At 44.5% G+C, this 16,339-nt stretch overlaps 1 protein-coding gene across 3 annotated transcripts in view; it reads right to left on the reverse strand.

Annotated features, from left to right (window-relative positions):
- Tshz2 (teashirt zinc finger homeobox 2) overlaps positions 1–16,339 on the reverse strand; it is a 445,344-nt gene that overhangs the window by 210,748 nt on the left and 218,257 nt on the right. The gene's annotated exons all lie outside the window — the stretch shown is intronic.

A 16,339-nucleotide genomic window follows, 5' to 3' on the forward strand; every position in this document is an offset into this window, starting at 1 on the left:
AAGTGTAACGGCAAAGCCTCAAAACTTCAGTTCGTTAAAAAATACAGAGAAAGGAAACAAACGGAGGCAAGAAGGAAAGAGTGAGGAGAAATATTGCTACCGTCTCGCTCCCTTTGAAGTCACTGCTGATCCAGGTCTGAGCACATCCACTGGAGCTCAGCTAACATCACACGAATGTTTAGTGTATCACAGGAAGCCACAAAAGCGAGGGTTCCATCAATATTTCACAAGAGCCCCGGGGAAACTCTAGATTGCAATGCTGTAGGGCAGCTAATGGAGTTACACACAAGGGTTTTGTACATTTAAAATAAGCAGCACCCGAAAAAAAAATTACCCTTCAGTTTGATAGAAACCATATAAAACTGCAGACGGGAGACAATTAAAGCGTTCGCCACATTCATCCACGTCGCTCTGATAAGCTGTTTAATAGCAGGTGTGGCCATTGTGCGTGTTTTCCTCCCCCTCCCCCTCGGGACGGCAATAATAAAGATTAACATTTATGGAAAGGAATATAAAATATAGCAGAGCTAAATGAATAATTAAAGACAGTTTTGAAGAACGCTTGCCACCATGTGCCCGTGGAGCCTTTACCACAATTACAAAATATGTTTATATAAAATATAATTATAAATAGACAGAGGCTGCAAGGGAGACCCGCTGACCCTTGTTTGTTTTGATGTTAAAATAAGAACCACTTTGAAGGGTTTCCTAGGAATGTGCTGGTAACCCTGACTCCATACATTTCTTATTACATTAGCAGGTGCCCTGGGTGCTTGGCTTTTCTCAGGGAGGCTTACTTGGAGCTTGCAAAAATGTTATTCAATAAGCCGCTGTGAGATCAGCGCTTTCTTTTACAAAGTCCTTTGTTGGAGCAGGAAGTTCTGCATACAAAGCAAATTGCATTTCTACACTGACATATAAAACCGTGACCCCCCATTTTCCTAACTCTTGAAGCTATAGTTCTGGGAAAAACCACTCTAGTGTCGATACAATCTCGTCTTGGAAGGTGGTCTCAGACTCCTCAACTTCTAAACCTCAACAGGGCTGATTTTGCCTCCCAAGGGACACGTGGCTGTCTCTGTAAGCACCTTTGTCTTGGGTGAGGTTTAAATGGTGATGGGAGGGTGTTGTTGGTATCTAGTGGGGACTGGCGAGGGAGGAGGTGATTAACTGATCATCCTTCCATGCACACACAAGGAGCCCCAACAAAAAAGATTTCTCCAGACCCCAATGCCAGCACAGCTGAGGTTTCCAATTCCCGTCTTAAAGCAACTATCTGGACTCCCTAGCCTTGTTAAACAACCACAACACCGTTGGTAACCCCCATGCCCTAAGTGACCAACAGCTTACTGACTTCACCCACGTCTATCACAACTAAACACAACCCATGAGGCTGAGCCCTTTGCAGGAAATGGATTTGCCATGACTACCAACTGCAGGCTCAGGAGGACAGAAGAATCCATACCTGTACCCTGAGAGACCATACATTTCATGCCAACAGCAGCCCCTGCTCACAGAATGCACAGCACCATGTGAGGGGTTTTACTTATGCACGCCATTTGATCTTCGTAAGAACTGTGCAGGGGAAGTGTTTAAGCTATCTTTCTTTATAGGGAAGGGGCCATTACTTCAAATTAATGTCTGAGCATGGCAAAGCTGAGATGCAAACCTTAGACCTAGCCCCAGTGTCCCCAAGACCTTTGGGCTCATTAGCTTCTAAGGAGTGTGTGGGTGTGGTGTTTGTGTGTGGACGTGTGGCTGCTTGCAGTGGCCGTATGAAAACAACACTCCCTTCTTCTGCTAAGGAGAAAGGGAGGATGATCTGGGGAGAAAACAAGGAGAACACACTCCACTTTAGAGAAAACTTAAATCTATTTGCTATTTATTTATTTGATTGTTTGTTTATTATTAATTAATTTATTTATAACCCAGGGCTATGTGTATGTCAGGCAAGTATTCTACCAAGCCCAAAGTTAAAAATGAGAGGAAAACATCCAGGAACAGATAACAAACATCTTGAGGGAAAGATCTGGGCAGGATTAGTTGTGTTTGATTAGTTTGTTGGCTTTTGGATGCTGGATACAGAGGGTGTGAGTAGAGAAGGCAGGAGAGCAACTGCGGGACTGGTATGGATGTAGTTAGAAGTTAAGGTCTTGCTTTCTTCATGGGGAGAAGAAAGCAAGACAAGGGAGGGAGGGAGGGGAGGATAGAGGAAAGGAGATATACACACGCTTAGAGACAGAGACAGAGAGACACAAAGGGAGAGAGAGAGCGAGTTAACAAGCGCCCCAGGTTGTTTGGCTTGACTCTGCTGTAAGGGTGGAATCAGAAAAGCCAGAGACCGCTGGCAACCACACCAGCCTGCAGGGTGCCCTGTCCAAAGGCAACAGATTCAAATGTATTAACACTTCACAGTCCAGCCCAAATAAGTGAGTTTCGCTTAGCCCAGGAGGCTTCCCTAAATTATACAGCACCTGCTCTATCAGAGACAAATATCAAATTCATTATCTATGCCATCTCCTTATTTCTATTGCTTGCCATGATTGTCGAGACTCCCATACTCTTCGATGTAAGTGAGATAAATGAGAAGTTTCACTTCTAGCCAGAATAGCATAGAGCCATATGTCCGAATGCATTCTCTGTTCTTGTTATGGTTCAGAGTTGAAGCAGTCAGGGCACATTCCCGTTTGTTACACATTTCTCTGGTGGCCTTTGCAACATCATGGAAAGAACCTTGTGTCTGGACAAGTGGGTTGAAGTTGTATACCTTGCTAGGTCACATGCTACACAAATTTAGGGGAACTGCTGGCTTTCTCTGAGTTTCCATTAGCGTGGCTGTCAAAGCCAATCTCCAAAGAGTCACCCGGCTCCCAGTGGTGCTGTGAGGACCAGAAGGATCAAATGGTATAATAGTTAACAAGACACTTGCAGTTCCCGCAGCACTGAACCAATGTGCACCTCCATGGATGTTGACACTCTTTCCTCCCTGCACCAGGGTGAGGTCACCGGATGCACTGGCCTTCTAGTTTCCGTTAACGTCCATCGGTACCCAGCTCTCTTTGCTAATGGGTCAATCAATCCATCACTCAATATCTATTGAAAGCCTACTATGTACGAGACCCAGGAGAGTGGTGAAGGGAGACAATCAATAAAAGTTCATGCTGTGGGACAATTAGCAAATGTATTCCAACTTGACCTCAGGTTGACTTCCTAATGGGAAGGTCTCTAAGCAAGGGAGAAGGTGAGCAGAAAGAGAAAGGGAAGGGAGGACAAAGTGGGGTAGCCTTCAGTGGTCTTCCCCGACTGCCAAGGTCAGACGAAGAAAGAAATTTAAGCTAGGGATTGGCAACTGAAGGCTCACAGGCCGAGTCAGACCCACTGCCTGTCAATCAAACTACATTAGAACGCAGCCAACCTGTTGGCTCGCTCTCGGCTTCATCTGTAGAGTTAGGTTTTGCAACCCAAGGCAGATATGTATTCTTTGATGCTATCCTGTCAAAACGTGATGACTATTACGGTTTGAACACGGAATGCCCACCCCATCCCTGCTTGTGTGTTAAAAGCTTTGTCTCCAGCTGGCAACAGTATTTGGAAGGTGGTGGAGGTGGAGCAGTGCTGGAGAAGTCCTGTGGGCATCTGAGATCATGTCTTTGATGGTTCCACTCTTCCTCTCTTGCATGCCCTGGCAGCCAGGCGAGGGGATGCTTAGCTCTGCCACAGTCCCATCACAGCAGATGAAAACCCCCGAAATTGAGCTCAGACAAGTGATTCCTCCCATTAAGCCGTTGTTTCTCCAGTATTTTTGTCATAGCGATGCAGAAATAACTAACACAATGACCCACATTTAAGCCATCATGTGAATAATTTACTCTCTCCAGTTTTATAAAACCAGGTACACAAATTCCAACAATAGTATGCATTAGCATTCTAAATACATTCCAACTCCGTGGCTTCAGACAGCATGAAAGCTGTAATTATTATTCCTGTTTTGTGGATAGATAGGAAGACTGAGGTCTGAGGTAACCTGCCCAAGGTGCACTCTGCTGACCATTCTGATTTGCTCCGGGCTGCCTCTCCCTCACCCCAGGGGCTGTCTTCCTAACCACAATGGCAGAATTTCCCACTCTAAGTTTCTTCCGTACCATCCCACAATACGCTTTCTTATGCACATCCCTGTTAGTATTCTAAGTTAACATTTTTCCTTTGAATAATGGATTATCGTGGCATTTGTTCCTTTCGCTTTATCCTAAAAAATTATATTCAAAACACTTTGGATGTGACGTGCTTGTCATATGTATTTTTAAATTTTTTCCCTTTAGAGGGTTGTAGATTCTCACATGGCTTTAAGAATCGGATGTGGAGAGAAGCTGGGTACCATTTTCCCAGTTGCCCCTAGCATGATGACCAAAAGGAAAATCTCAGCCAGAAAATGGACTTGACTCCATCTGCCCACCTATCCAGGTTTCACCAGCCCTGTCCACAGACGTGAACAAGCATTTAGTCTATTTCGTGATCTTATCCCATATGTAGCTTCCCATGACGGCCACCACAGTCACGCATAAAATGCTTCTATCACTGGGAACCCTCCACAGTCACTTGCCTTCCGCTTTCCTCCAGAAGGGCCCTGGTGGTTTTTTTTTTTTTTTTTTTTTTTTTTAAAAACCCTATGTTTTTTTCATGGTAAGAAAGTTCTAGGAGTATAGTAGATAAATTTTCGAATGTTTGCTTTTGAGATGGGCTTTCCCCAGCATATTCAACACACACACACACACACACACACACACACACACACACACACACACACAGTGTTTGCTTGCTTTGAGACAGTATTTCATGGAGCCTTGGCTGTCCTGGAATTTATTATATAGGCTAGGCTTGCCTTGAACTTGGAACAATCCTGCTGTCTCTCAGAGAATTTAGATTCCAGGTGTATGGCATCAGGCCCAACTACATTTTGGCCTTTTGAGACATTGTTTCTCTGGATCTTTTTTTTTTTTTTGTTGTTGTTGTTCCTACGTTATTTTCTTTTTTTAAAAAATTTATTTATTTATTTATTAAAGATTTCTGTCTCTTCCCCGCCACCGCCTCCCATTTCCCTCTTCCTCCCCCAATCTTATACAATCCTGAAATTCATGACATAGCCATGCAATTCTGTAACATTTGGGTTGCTTTAAAAGATGAAAACATCATTCACTGTGAAATGGTTGAGTGTGACCGTGGGACCCAGTACTCCCCCAGCGGCAATGATGCGGAGGGGACAGATGACAGAAAGGTTCCTCACATGGACTTTCCCAACTAACTGAAAGCTTCTGGTCAATACTTCCTAGCAGTTTGTGTATGATGATGAAGGGGTTAACTGTGTGACCTGTCCCTTCCACACGCCACTAGCCTCTGGTGGCTGCAGAGCCCCTTATGCGGCTCGTTTGATGAGAGAAAGGACTTTCCCATTTCACTTCATTTTAATTGATTCATATTTCTCTTTAAGCAGCTCTTTTGCTAGACAATGTAACTCAATGCATTAAGAGAAAACATACAAAAGCCAAATTTCTTGTTTTCTTATATTTACTTTGTCACTGCAAAGGCAACTTGAGTAGATAAAAGATCTTGTAGAATAGGTTTCTTTGGATAGGCAGTCATACACAAACAAAGACGCATTCTACACCACATGCAATATTCCACATTTCTTGGAGGGCATGCGAAGGTCTTGTGGGTGGTGAGGGACTTCAAGGAGCATGCCTTATTCAGGAAGACCCACAACTCAAGAGCTGGTAGATGGGAATATCGGTAATTTCCTGCTGATTAACTGAAATTGTTCTTTAAAAAAATACATTTGTGCGTGTGTGCACGCATGAGTGCGTGTATGTGTGTGCATGTGAGCATGCAAATGCCTCTGCTCCATTTGTTTGGGAGTCAGAGGACAATCTCAGGTGTTTGTTTTCGCTTTCCACCTTGTCTGGGATGCGGCCTCTTGTTTTTTACTGCAGTGCATGCCAGGCTAGCTGGCTCACACACTGTGAGTCTCCTCTCTTCCCCACCCAGCTGTCTCCCTTTTGGTAGGCACTGGGATTCCTAGACGGTGTGTCACTGGTGTCTGGCTTTTACATGGGCTCCGAAGACCCCAGCTCAGGTCATTTGCGCTGTGTGGTCAGCACTTTTGCTCATGGAGCCTTCTCCTCAGCCTCGCCCCTCTGGTCTGGGACAAGGCATGTGTGCATGAACGCTGAGTGTGGAGGATAGGTGGAAATGCTGAGGATTTTACAGGTTGCTTACAGCCACGTCTCAGATGGGGTTAAAGTAGCAGCGTCATCTCTGGGTGTGTGAAGACTGGCTTCTAAAGTTACTTGGCAGAAGAGGTAAAATCTGTGGGACGGATGGACCGCTGAGAATACCAGTACAAAGTCAAGCATTTTCCTGGAAATTGGGAGAGCCATCCATTTCTTATTTCTTGTTGCCTACGTGTCATTGGCAGTAAATTTGACCATAAGCCATCAGGATGCGTAGGGACAGAGATACCTCGAAGCACACTGCCCACATGAAGGTCATTGCCCCGGTCACTCTTTTATTTTGCCTAACTCCACGAATCTGTAAGGCATTAGCAGTTGCAAAAGATTGACGTGATGGCGTGAGTAATCTGGATGAACTATAACAAGAAGCCAGGAAAGTATTATAATTTTAAATGTGTCCAGAAAATAATTGAAATTCTGGCTTAGCTTCATCATAATGCAAACTGCTGGGTATATTTAACAGATGACTGGCTTAGCATGAATATTGCTTTAGAAATGGGGTCATATTGTTTTTACAGAATGATATTGCTCTCCAACACGTTTAGGAGGGGGCGAAAAAGCAAGTGATTGTGAGGGTACTTTTAACCTTTCTGTTTCTCCCTAGCTGTGATTATTGCAGTGATTTAGGTGGTTGGTACAGTCTGCAGGCACACGCAGAAGGGGCTGGCACTTAACTGGACCCGGCAACAAGCCTTTGGCAACCAGAGTCCTATACAACCCAGACACAAAAATCTCTGTTCTCTGTTCACTATTCTATAACCTGGTCAGAAACAAGGAAGGTAAAAAACACTGCTCCCTCCACAAATCCCAAAGGTGCCACAAATAGACGCTGTGTGAAGGTGGTCCCTATACATAGCTATAAAGAATTTTTCTGTGTGTGCTCTCACGTGTGTGTGTGTGTGTGTGTGCACTTGTCCATGAGTGCACACATAGAAGCCATTGGCCAAAGGTAGATAGTTTCCTCTAGTACTTCCCACTCCTTAAATTTTTTATGCAGAGGAGAAGTCAACCTGCAGATTGCTATTTTGGCTGTGCTGGTTGGACAGTTAGCTCCTGGGACCCTCCTTTTCCACCCTTCTCACATTGATAGAGCAGACAGGTCTGGTCTGCCTGGCTTTTTAAAGTAGACGCTAGGAATCAAACTCAGGCCTATGCTTGCTCGTTAGGCACCTTTACTGACAAAGACCAAGCCCTCTCCTCAGTCCTGAGGTGCTTTATGCTTCTGAGCCAGGGTTTCACTACCCATCTCTGGCTGGTCTGGAGCTCACTACGTAGACCAGGCTAACATCAAATTCACAGAGATCCTCCTGCCTCTGCCTGTGCTCCCTGACTGCTGGGATTAAAGGCAAATACCACCACACTTGGCTAAAGGTATTTGTCTTTAAATACAGTTGCTAGCATTAGAAAGAGTGAAGGTTGCTTTGGAATATCCAGATTCCTAGATGCTTACTAATCTGAGGATTGGGTTCCTTCTTCCCCCGAGATGGAGAAAGAACACCCTATGAGTTTACGAGTTTGCTCCTGGGTGATTAATTCGCTCTTTCATCCTCCATCATTTTGGTTCCTTGTTCTTAATATCATCTTGCAAGGCTCCTTCACAAGACACTAATTGTGATGTTCAACATGTCAGGGGCACGTGGTTGCCTCACAGCATCTGGCGGACAGTTGGCATGTCACTTCTAAAGGACCATAAAAGCAATCCTAAGCTTTGTACATCTTTTGTTCTTGGCCACAGTTGTTCAGCTCTGCCGTCTTAGCCTGACAGCAGTCATGGACCAGATGAAAATGATGGTCATTGCTTGGTGTGGGGGGGGGGTCCTCCTGTCTATATGTTGCTTTTATTGGTTAGTGAGTAAAGAAACTGGCTTGGCCTGATAGGGTGGAACAGAGCTAGGTGGGGAAAACTAAATGGAATTCTGGGAGAAAGAAAAGCAGAGTTAGAGAGAAGCCATGTAGCCCCACTGGAGCAGGATGGGAACTTTACCCGGTAAGCCACAGCCACTTGGAGATACACAGATTAATGGAGATGGGTTAAATTAAGATGTAAGAGTTAGCCAATAAGAAGCTAGAGCCAAGCAGTGATTTAAACAATATAGTTTCTGTGCGATTATTTCGGGGCTGAGCAGCCAGAAATCAACAAGTGGTCTCCTTTCCTAAAAATTGCTGGGTTTCAACAAAACTTTATTAATAAGACAGGTTGGTCTGTCAGTGGGTCAACCCTCACGTGGGAGGAAACCAAACAAAATTAAACCAACCAATGGAGCTGGACCTTCAGAGGTAACTCAGTGGATGGCTGTTCCCATCAGGAGAGCATGCTTGGTAGAGGTAGAACTAACACCTTCTGAACCACAACCTTCAAGCACAAGTGTGAGTGTGTATGCACGTACATTCTGAACATGCTCCCTGGCCTTTTACCCTCAAGTGTTCCCTGGCTCATGGTACTCATTTGTTCTGCTATGGTCACCCTAAAAGACGTCGCTCCAGAAGAAGTAGGAGAGTTTAAGAGCTGCCTCCTGGTGGGAAATTAGCCAACACCGGTCACTTGGTTGCAGGGGAAGTAGATGCTTCCATTAAAATGAATCGTTTTCACAGACTCATCAGAAGGTTGTGGCTGGGCTCCTTAGGTTGCTCATTTTACAGGCATCTGATTCCCTTGTCTCAGTCACCTCAGCCTTCTATGCTGTGTGATCTCCGTAACTGTCCCTGACTGCCTTCCGAGATCACTCAACACTCTCTCTCAAGAATAAGAAAATCATTGAGAAGGAAAGAACTTGGTGGGTAAGGGCACTTGCTGCTCTTGTAGAGGGACCAGGTGTCCATACCCCAGTTCCAGGGGATTCAACCCCCTCTTCTGGCCTCTGAGGGCACATGGTGGACATACATATGGGCAACTAAAGCACTCATCCATGAAGTAAGTGAATAAATAATGAATAAATAAAAGCAAGAAGTCATAACCAGATCAGACGTATCCATCCAATAATTTCGGGTCAATTCCAAGTCTACATGCATACGTAACTTGGCTTGGAGGACATACAAATAAAATATGGGTTATTAATTATTGGACATTGTTATTGGGAAGTCAGAGGTTGTCACTAAAGTAAATCAGATTTTGGGTTTCCTTGAGCAAGTGTAAGAACAGGCAATACTAGGCATATGTAGCCCAGTTCTCTAATTTGATGGGGCTCAGCGCAGGTTCCTTGCTTGATACTGGGAGTTTACAGCCAGGTAGACTGCTTGCTTTCATCATCCCACTGACAAGAAGGAATTAAAGAAAGAAAGGTTTGTTTAGCTTGTGAAGGAATCAGCCCAGGTGGCTTGGCCTTGCCCTTGGGAGGAATATCACTGATAGGGGACGTCTGGGTGGCCGGTAAGGTCTCTGTTTACACATCACGAAGGTAGAAACGCAGTGTAGGTGATCAAGGTGAGCAAGAGGCAGACTAAAGGAAGAGACCCAGATATACAGCATGACCAGCGTAGCTCTAATGACGTCATTCTTGTCTCCAGCAAGCCCCGCCTCCTTCTCTCACCCCATTCTGCCAGCACACTGTACGTCTGTGGGTGAAGGGATTAGCTCACCCCTCAGGCCATCATCCTCCAGATCTGATCACTTCCTAAATGCCCTTGAGCTGGCAACCAAGTCCTCAGTGCGTGAGGCTGCAGGGGACATTTCAAATTCACACCGAACAGTCACTGTCATCACGCAGGTGAACTGACCAGTTAAGCCTTTCTAGGTGAGACCCTTAAGACCTTAGAGTGTTCGGTCTTCCTCAGAGTTCAACTTCCAGACAGAGGAATGGCCGCGAATGACCAACACACATCTGGGTTTCGTCAGTTCACGGCAAGTAGCTACCATGATCTACTCGTTGGAGATTGTGTTCCTCGCTACTGTTTAGTTTGAAATCCAGTCCAAAATGTAGCATGAATAATAAAAAGCCAGAGTTAGATAGTGGGGTTCAACCCAAAAACCAGAAAAGCAAAGCAACCAAGCCATTACAGAAGTCTAACCTCTAACCAAGGCCGGACGACTGCAGACTAAGCAGACTAAGCCTCTCTCTCCTCCCATTTTATATCCCCTCTCATGCTAGGATTAAAGACATGACTCCCTATGTCTGGGATTAAAGGTGTAGACTGCCACCACCTGGATTTTTTTTTCTACATTGATCTTGTGTGGCCCAGGGTGGCCTTGAACTCACAGAGATCTTTCTGCTTCTTTCACCAAAATCCTGGGATTAAAGGTGTGTGCCACCACTCCCTGACCTCTAGTAGCTTAGCTTTGCCCTTCTGATATTCAGGCAAGCTTTATTTATTAAAACATAAATAAAATAAACAAAATCAATCAGAAATGAGGGTGGCCCTTCCATCCTTGGGTCTTTGTAAGTGCAATAACAGAATGCTAGTAATGGCTTTCTGTTTGGGGACATTGAGTTTCTAGGACTTTTTTCCTTGCTACCTGGCTTAAGGCTGCTCTTGTGCTTAAAAAGCTTTGTGTGTGTGGAAGGGAAGTGGGGGGAGGTGACAGCAAGATCGGTCAGTGGATAAAACCACTTTCTATCATGCCTGATGACCTGAGTTCAATCCCTGGACCCTCAAGGTAGAAGAGGAGAACCAACTCCCAAAAGCTGTGTTCTGACCTCTATGTGCACACACAGATGATAGATAGATGGTAGGTAGATGATAGATAGATGGATAGATAGGTAGATAGATAGCCAGATGATTGATAGATAGATAGCCAGATGATATATATAAAGATAAACAGATGATAAATAGACAGATGATAAATAGATAGATAGATGATAGATAGATGATAGATGACAGATAGACGGATGATAGATAGATACATAGATAGATAGATAGATAGAGATAGCTAGATAGAGATAGATATAGATAGATAGATGATAGATAGAGACAGATAGACGGATGATAGATAGATACATAGATAGATAGATGATAGAGATAGATAGAGATAGATAGATAGAGATAGATAGGAGATAGATAGAGATAGATAGAGATAGATAGATAGATGATTGATAGATACATAGATAGATAGATGATAGATAGATGATAGAGATAGATAGATAGAGATAGATAGATAGAGATAGATAGATGATAGAGATAGAGATAGATAGATGATTGATAGATAGATAGAGATAGATAGAGATAGATAGATACATAGATAGATAGATGATAGATAGAGACAGACGGATGATAGATAGATACATAGATAGATAGATACATAGATAGATAGATGATAGATAGATAGATAGAGATAGAGATAGATAGATGATTGATAGATAGATACATAGATAGATGATAGATAGAGACAGACGGATGATAGATAGATACATAGATAGATAGATACATAGATAGATAGATGATAGATAGATAGAGATAGAGATAGATAGATGATTGATAGATAGATACATAGATAGATGATAGATAGAGATAGATAGATAGAGATAGATAGAGATAGATAGATGATAGATAGAGATAGATAGATAGATGATTGATAGATAGTTGAGATAGAGATAGATAGATAGAGATAGATAGATGATTGATAGATAGATAGAGATAGATAGATAGATAGATAGATAGATGATAGATAGATAGATGGAAGGACCTAGGAATGCATGGATGAGACACCAGTGTTTGGAAAGTATGATCCAGCAATTCAATACATTTTGTATTTGGAAATTTTGGGTCATTGGAGAGATGAGAAATTGGTTTCTCAGAGGAAGGCCCCAGAGGGAGCTCATCTCATGAGAGCAGACTTCCCTGGGAAGCATCTGGCTACTGTGGGACCTGGGCTGAGGGAGCTGTGGCTCTCGTTCCCAAGGCTTGCTTTGAGTCTGAGGATGCATTACAGTGAGGTGAAGTTGACTCCAGCAAGTCCACATGGCAGACAAATGGACACAAGACTGGACAGTGTCCAGATTGGGGCAGGAGAGAACTTGGGTGCCCAGCAGGAACTGAAAAGCTTCCCTGTTCTGTCTAATGTAGGTGTCACCCCTTAGAGGAGATGGCTCTCCTGTTGTTTGACATTTCTTTACACATCTTCTCACTTTTGACAAGAGACAATTCATTTCCTTTTTCTTTTTCCTTCCTTTTATATTTTGGCCTCTGGAGACAAGGTCTTATTCTGTAGTTCAGGCAGGCTCAGAAAGCATGGTTCTCTTGCTTTAGCCCCCAGAGTTACAAATGTGTACCACCAATCCCAGCTCATCTTCTTTATGAGTGTGACACTGCATGATATAGGTAATATAGATATAGATATGTGGGCTCAAGGAGGCATTAGAAAAGGTCGCTGCAAAAATCAGGTGCTGCGGAGAATGACTGGGTGCCACCCTGTAGGAAGGAAGGGGCCACAGCCCAATTCCAGCAAACCCTGCCATGTACAAACCAAACTAATGTGGCAGAGTTAGGGGCTTTGCAAAAGAATATGGGAATTTGATATTTATGCACAGATTATGATTGTCCATGCTGATTTTATTATTATTAATATTGTCATATCGTTGCTTATCTGGGTTTTAAAATAAGTTTATGTGTGTGTACATTCATGTAGCCATGTTTAACTATGTACAGGTTTACTTGTGTGTGCAAGTACCTGTGTGTGTGATTGGCAGAGATCTCTACCTGTTGAGTATAGGGATTGTCATAGGTGTAGGCTGCAGTGCCCAGTGCTTAAGCGGGTGCTTGGAGACTAAAGTACACCCAGCAAGTACAGTAACTAACAAGCCATTTCTCCAGCACACTCAGTTTTTACACATGGGCTTATGGGGATTGGAACTCATGGCCTCACGCTTGCAAGACAAGAGCTAACTCACCCAGCTGTGTTCCCAGCCCCATTATGTCGTGCTTTGTGTCAAACCAAGTAAGTGCAGGTCATACTCAACGGTCCCTTTGCCAACTGTACTAAATCATAACTGTATTCCCTGTCTCTCAATCTGAGCCGTAATGGGTGCCATCTGAGGCCTGGGGGCTAATTGAGTTCACACACATATACCAACTTGTAGCCACTCACACCCATCAGCCTACACACACACACACACACACACACACACACACACACACAAACCAACCCATACCCACTCACCCCCACCCCCATACACACACACGCGTCAACCCATACCCACTCACACCCACCCCCATACACACACACACACACACGCGTCAACCCATACCCACTCACTCCCCCCCACACCCATTCACATACACATACACCCATACACCCCCACACACCCATACACACACACACACACACACACACACACACACACTGCCTTGAGAGATACTCAAAGCAAATGCCCTACTTATTGTCAAAGGCTCTGAACCTAGACACACAGCACTTAGAAAACCAAGCAAACAAACCCAGTTTGTACAGAATAAAAGAGAGCTCTTCATCCTGAGAGAAACCTGAAGGCCACCCATCTGCAAAGTGCTGCGTCCACACTAGCCTTTCGTCCCGTTGTTTTCCTACAAAGGGAGGAAGGGTACCTCCTTGTTCCTGGAGGAAGACTCTGGCCTGCCACAGGCAGCCTTGTTTGGGGTCATGGAAACCAAAGTCTTTCTCCTTTCCAGTGCGAATCAGACTTATGTAACTTCCTTCGACCTCGGCTTTTAAATTTTACTACTACTACTGCCATTATTGCTGCGCAAAGGTAAGGAGAAGCAAAGAGTAATCTCATAAGGGTTTGTGACCCTTACAGGCTGGACTAAACCAGAGCTCACTGTGCAAGCCAGTGGGGGCCATGTGGACTGAGAAGTGTGCAACCGCATGGCAGAGCCGCAGGCCACTGCTTCCCAGCCAGGCAGCAAGACGGGCCAACCAGGGTCCCTGCCGCTCCTGGCGCAGCATCATTAAAATTGGAGGTCTCCAGCCCTGGGGAATCTAAAGCCGGATGGCAATGTCCATTTGGCTATTGTTACGGGCACTGATGCTCCCTTCCCATCCTTTATCCCTTGTTGGCTGTAGACTACATTAGCATTTCTCACGGGCTCAGTAATCCAGTCTTTAAAATGGGAACAATATTTCTCTCAGCTGGAGCCAGGACTGTCTGTTGGGGTGAAGGACAGGTTTGGCTCCCAAAGTGCCCACAAGCAGTGCATCCAGCCAGCAGAGGGCGCTCGTGCGAAAGGCTGCAGGTGGCAGGCTCCAGCTCAGTACAGGCAGGTGGGCCCAGCAGGTGTTCCTCTCCCATTTGCCTTCCGTACCCAGAAGGAGGAAAAGTCTCCACAAGGTGGACACCAGAACAAGCAGTTACTCGGCTATCAATACAGCCGCACGCCACCAGCAATATGACTTTCCGGAATATGTAATACGATCACAAACTTTCTAATGCCACAGCCTGACAATCGAATGCTAAAAATACCAAACAGGTCTCCTCTGGACCCGTGAGAAATGGCCTCTTAGGAACCTGGAGACCGACTGACTGCAGCTGCGTTCTCTGCGACAATCTCCCTCCCCACACGGAATTCTGAGTCCTCCGGGCAAGGCTAGCTCTCTGAGTGGGAACCCAGTTGCGTTTTAAGACAACTCAGTCTCAGGAAGATGGAGACAAATTGGAGCAAGTTCAAAGCAGAGCAGCCCCAATGATTATGTGGAGAGAAGATTGATGGATAGACAACGATTAGAGCAGCCTTGAGCATCTGAGCTGTCTTCTTCAGGTGACAGAGCAGGAAGTGACATATTGTAGGGCTCCAAGCACCTAAGAGATAGAACACCTGACAGAAGAGGAGAAAGGGGAGGAGGAGGAGGAGGAAGGAGAAGAGGAGGAGGAGAAGGGAGAATGGTACAGCATTATCTTAGATGACACCCGTGGAAAGCAGGCCAAGTCACACCTACACTCACAGACTCTGGATCATTCTACTTTTGTCTAGCCCAGATTATATTACTAAGCCTGTCACACACACACCCAAGGCCTTTGTCATCCAAAGATGTCACATGATAAAGGCTTCACTGCTGGCTTCTAGTGCTATTGGGAGCTGGTGGTATCTTGTTTGGGAGTGGGGCCTCATAGAAAGACATTAAGTCACATGGTGTGCTAATAATGGGGATATTGGGACTCTGGTCTTTTCCTGTCTCTGGCTTTGTTTCCTGGGTATCATGGTGTTATCAGCTTTATCACAACATATGTTTCCTGATGTGGCATACCACCTCACTTTGGGACTAGAAGAACAGAGCCAGGATGATGTGGGGTTCCCCTCTGTATGCTGTGAATATGTTTTATTATCATTGGTTAATAAAGAAGCTGCTTTAGCCTATGGCAGGGCAGAATAGAGCTAGGCAGGAAACTAAACTGAAAGCAGGGACAAAGAAGGTGGAGTCAGGCAGACACCATGTAGCCGTCCAAGAACCAAAATGTGAAGTAACAAACCACAAGTCTCGTGGTAAAATATAAAATAATAGAAATGGGATAATTTAAGATGTAAGAGCTAGCTAGTAGCTAGGAATATGCCTGAGCCATTGGTCAAACAGTGTTATGATATATATGTGTATATATATAATATATATATATAATAGTTTTTCTGTGATTGTTTGGGTCTGGGTGGTGGCTGGACAACAAAATTACAGTCTCTGTCTACACCAGGGACCACTGAAACCTTTGCCACCAACATAAACATCTCTTCCTTTTATTTGATACCTCAGGTGCTGTATCACAGCAGCGGAAGGAAAGCTAACATTTGCTGTATTTTACTTTATATCAAGCTTCCCCGTGTCTTCATATAGAATTCAGGAAAGCACAGGGCCAGGACTCCTGGGTTAGCCGTCCCTGGCACTCTCTCAGCTACTACCACTATGTTCTACCTTTAAGGAACAGTCAGAAATAATTATCTGTGGAATTTAGCTGTCCTGTCATGTAAGAGAAATGAAAGTTATTCTGAAGCCAGGCTGGTCACGTTGCCAGGAGGTGTCGTCCCACCTTGAGAAGTCAGGGCAACACAGCTGTGTCATTTTGACTGTTTTCTTTCCTTCAGATTCCATTCCAATCTGAAGTGAAACTTGTAACCACTGAGGCTGTTCATTGGCATGAAATTGCAAAAAAAAAAAAAAATAAAAA

The sequence above is a fragment of the Microtus oregoni genome, unplaced genomic scaffold (genome assembly GCF_018167655.1).
Source record: "Microtus oregoni isolate MIOR12 unplaced genomic scaffold, Mior012 000020F_ref0000438, whole genome shotgun sequence".
Taxonomy (NCBI): Eukaryota; Metazoa; Chordata; class Mammalia; order Rodentia; family Cricetidae; genus Microtus; species Microtus oregoni.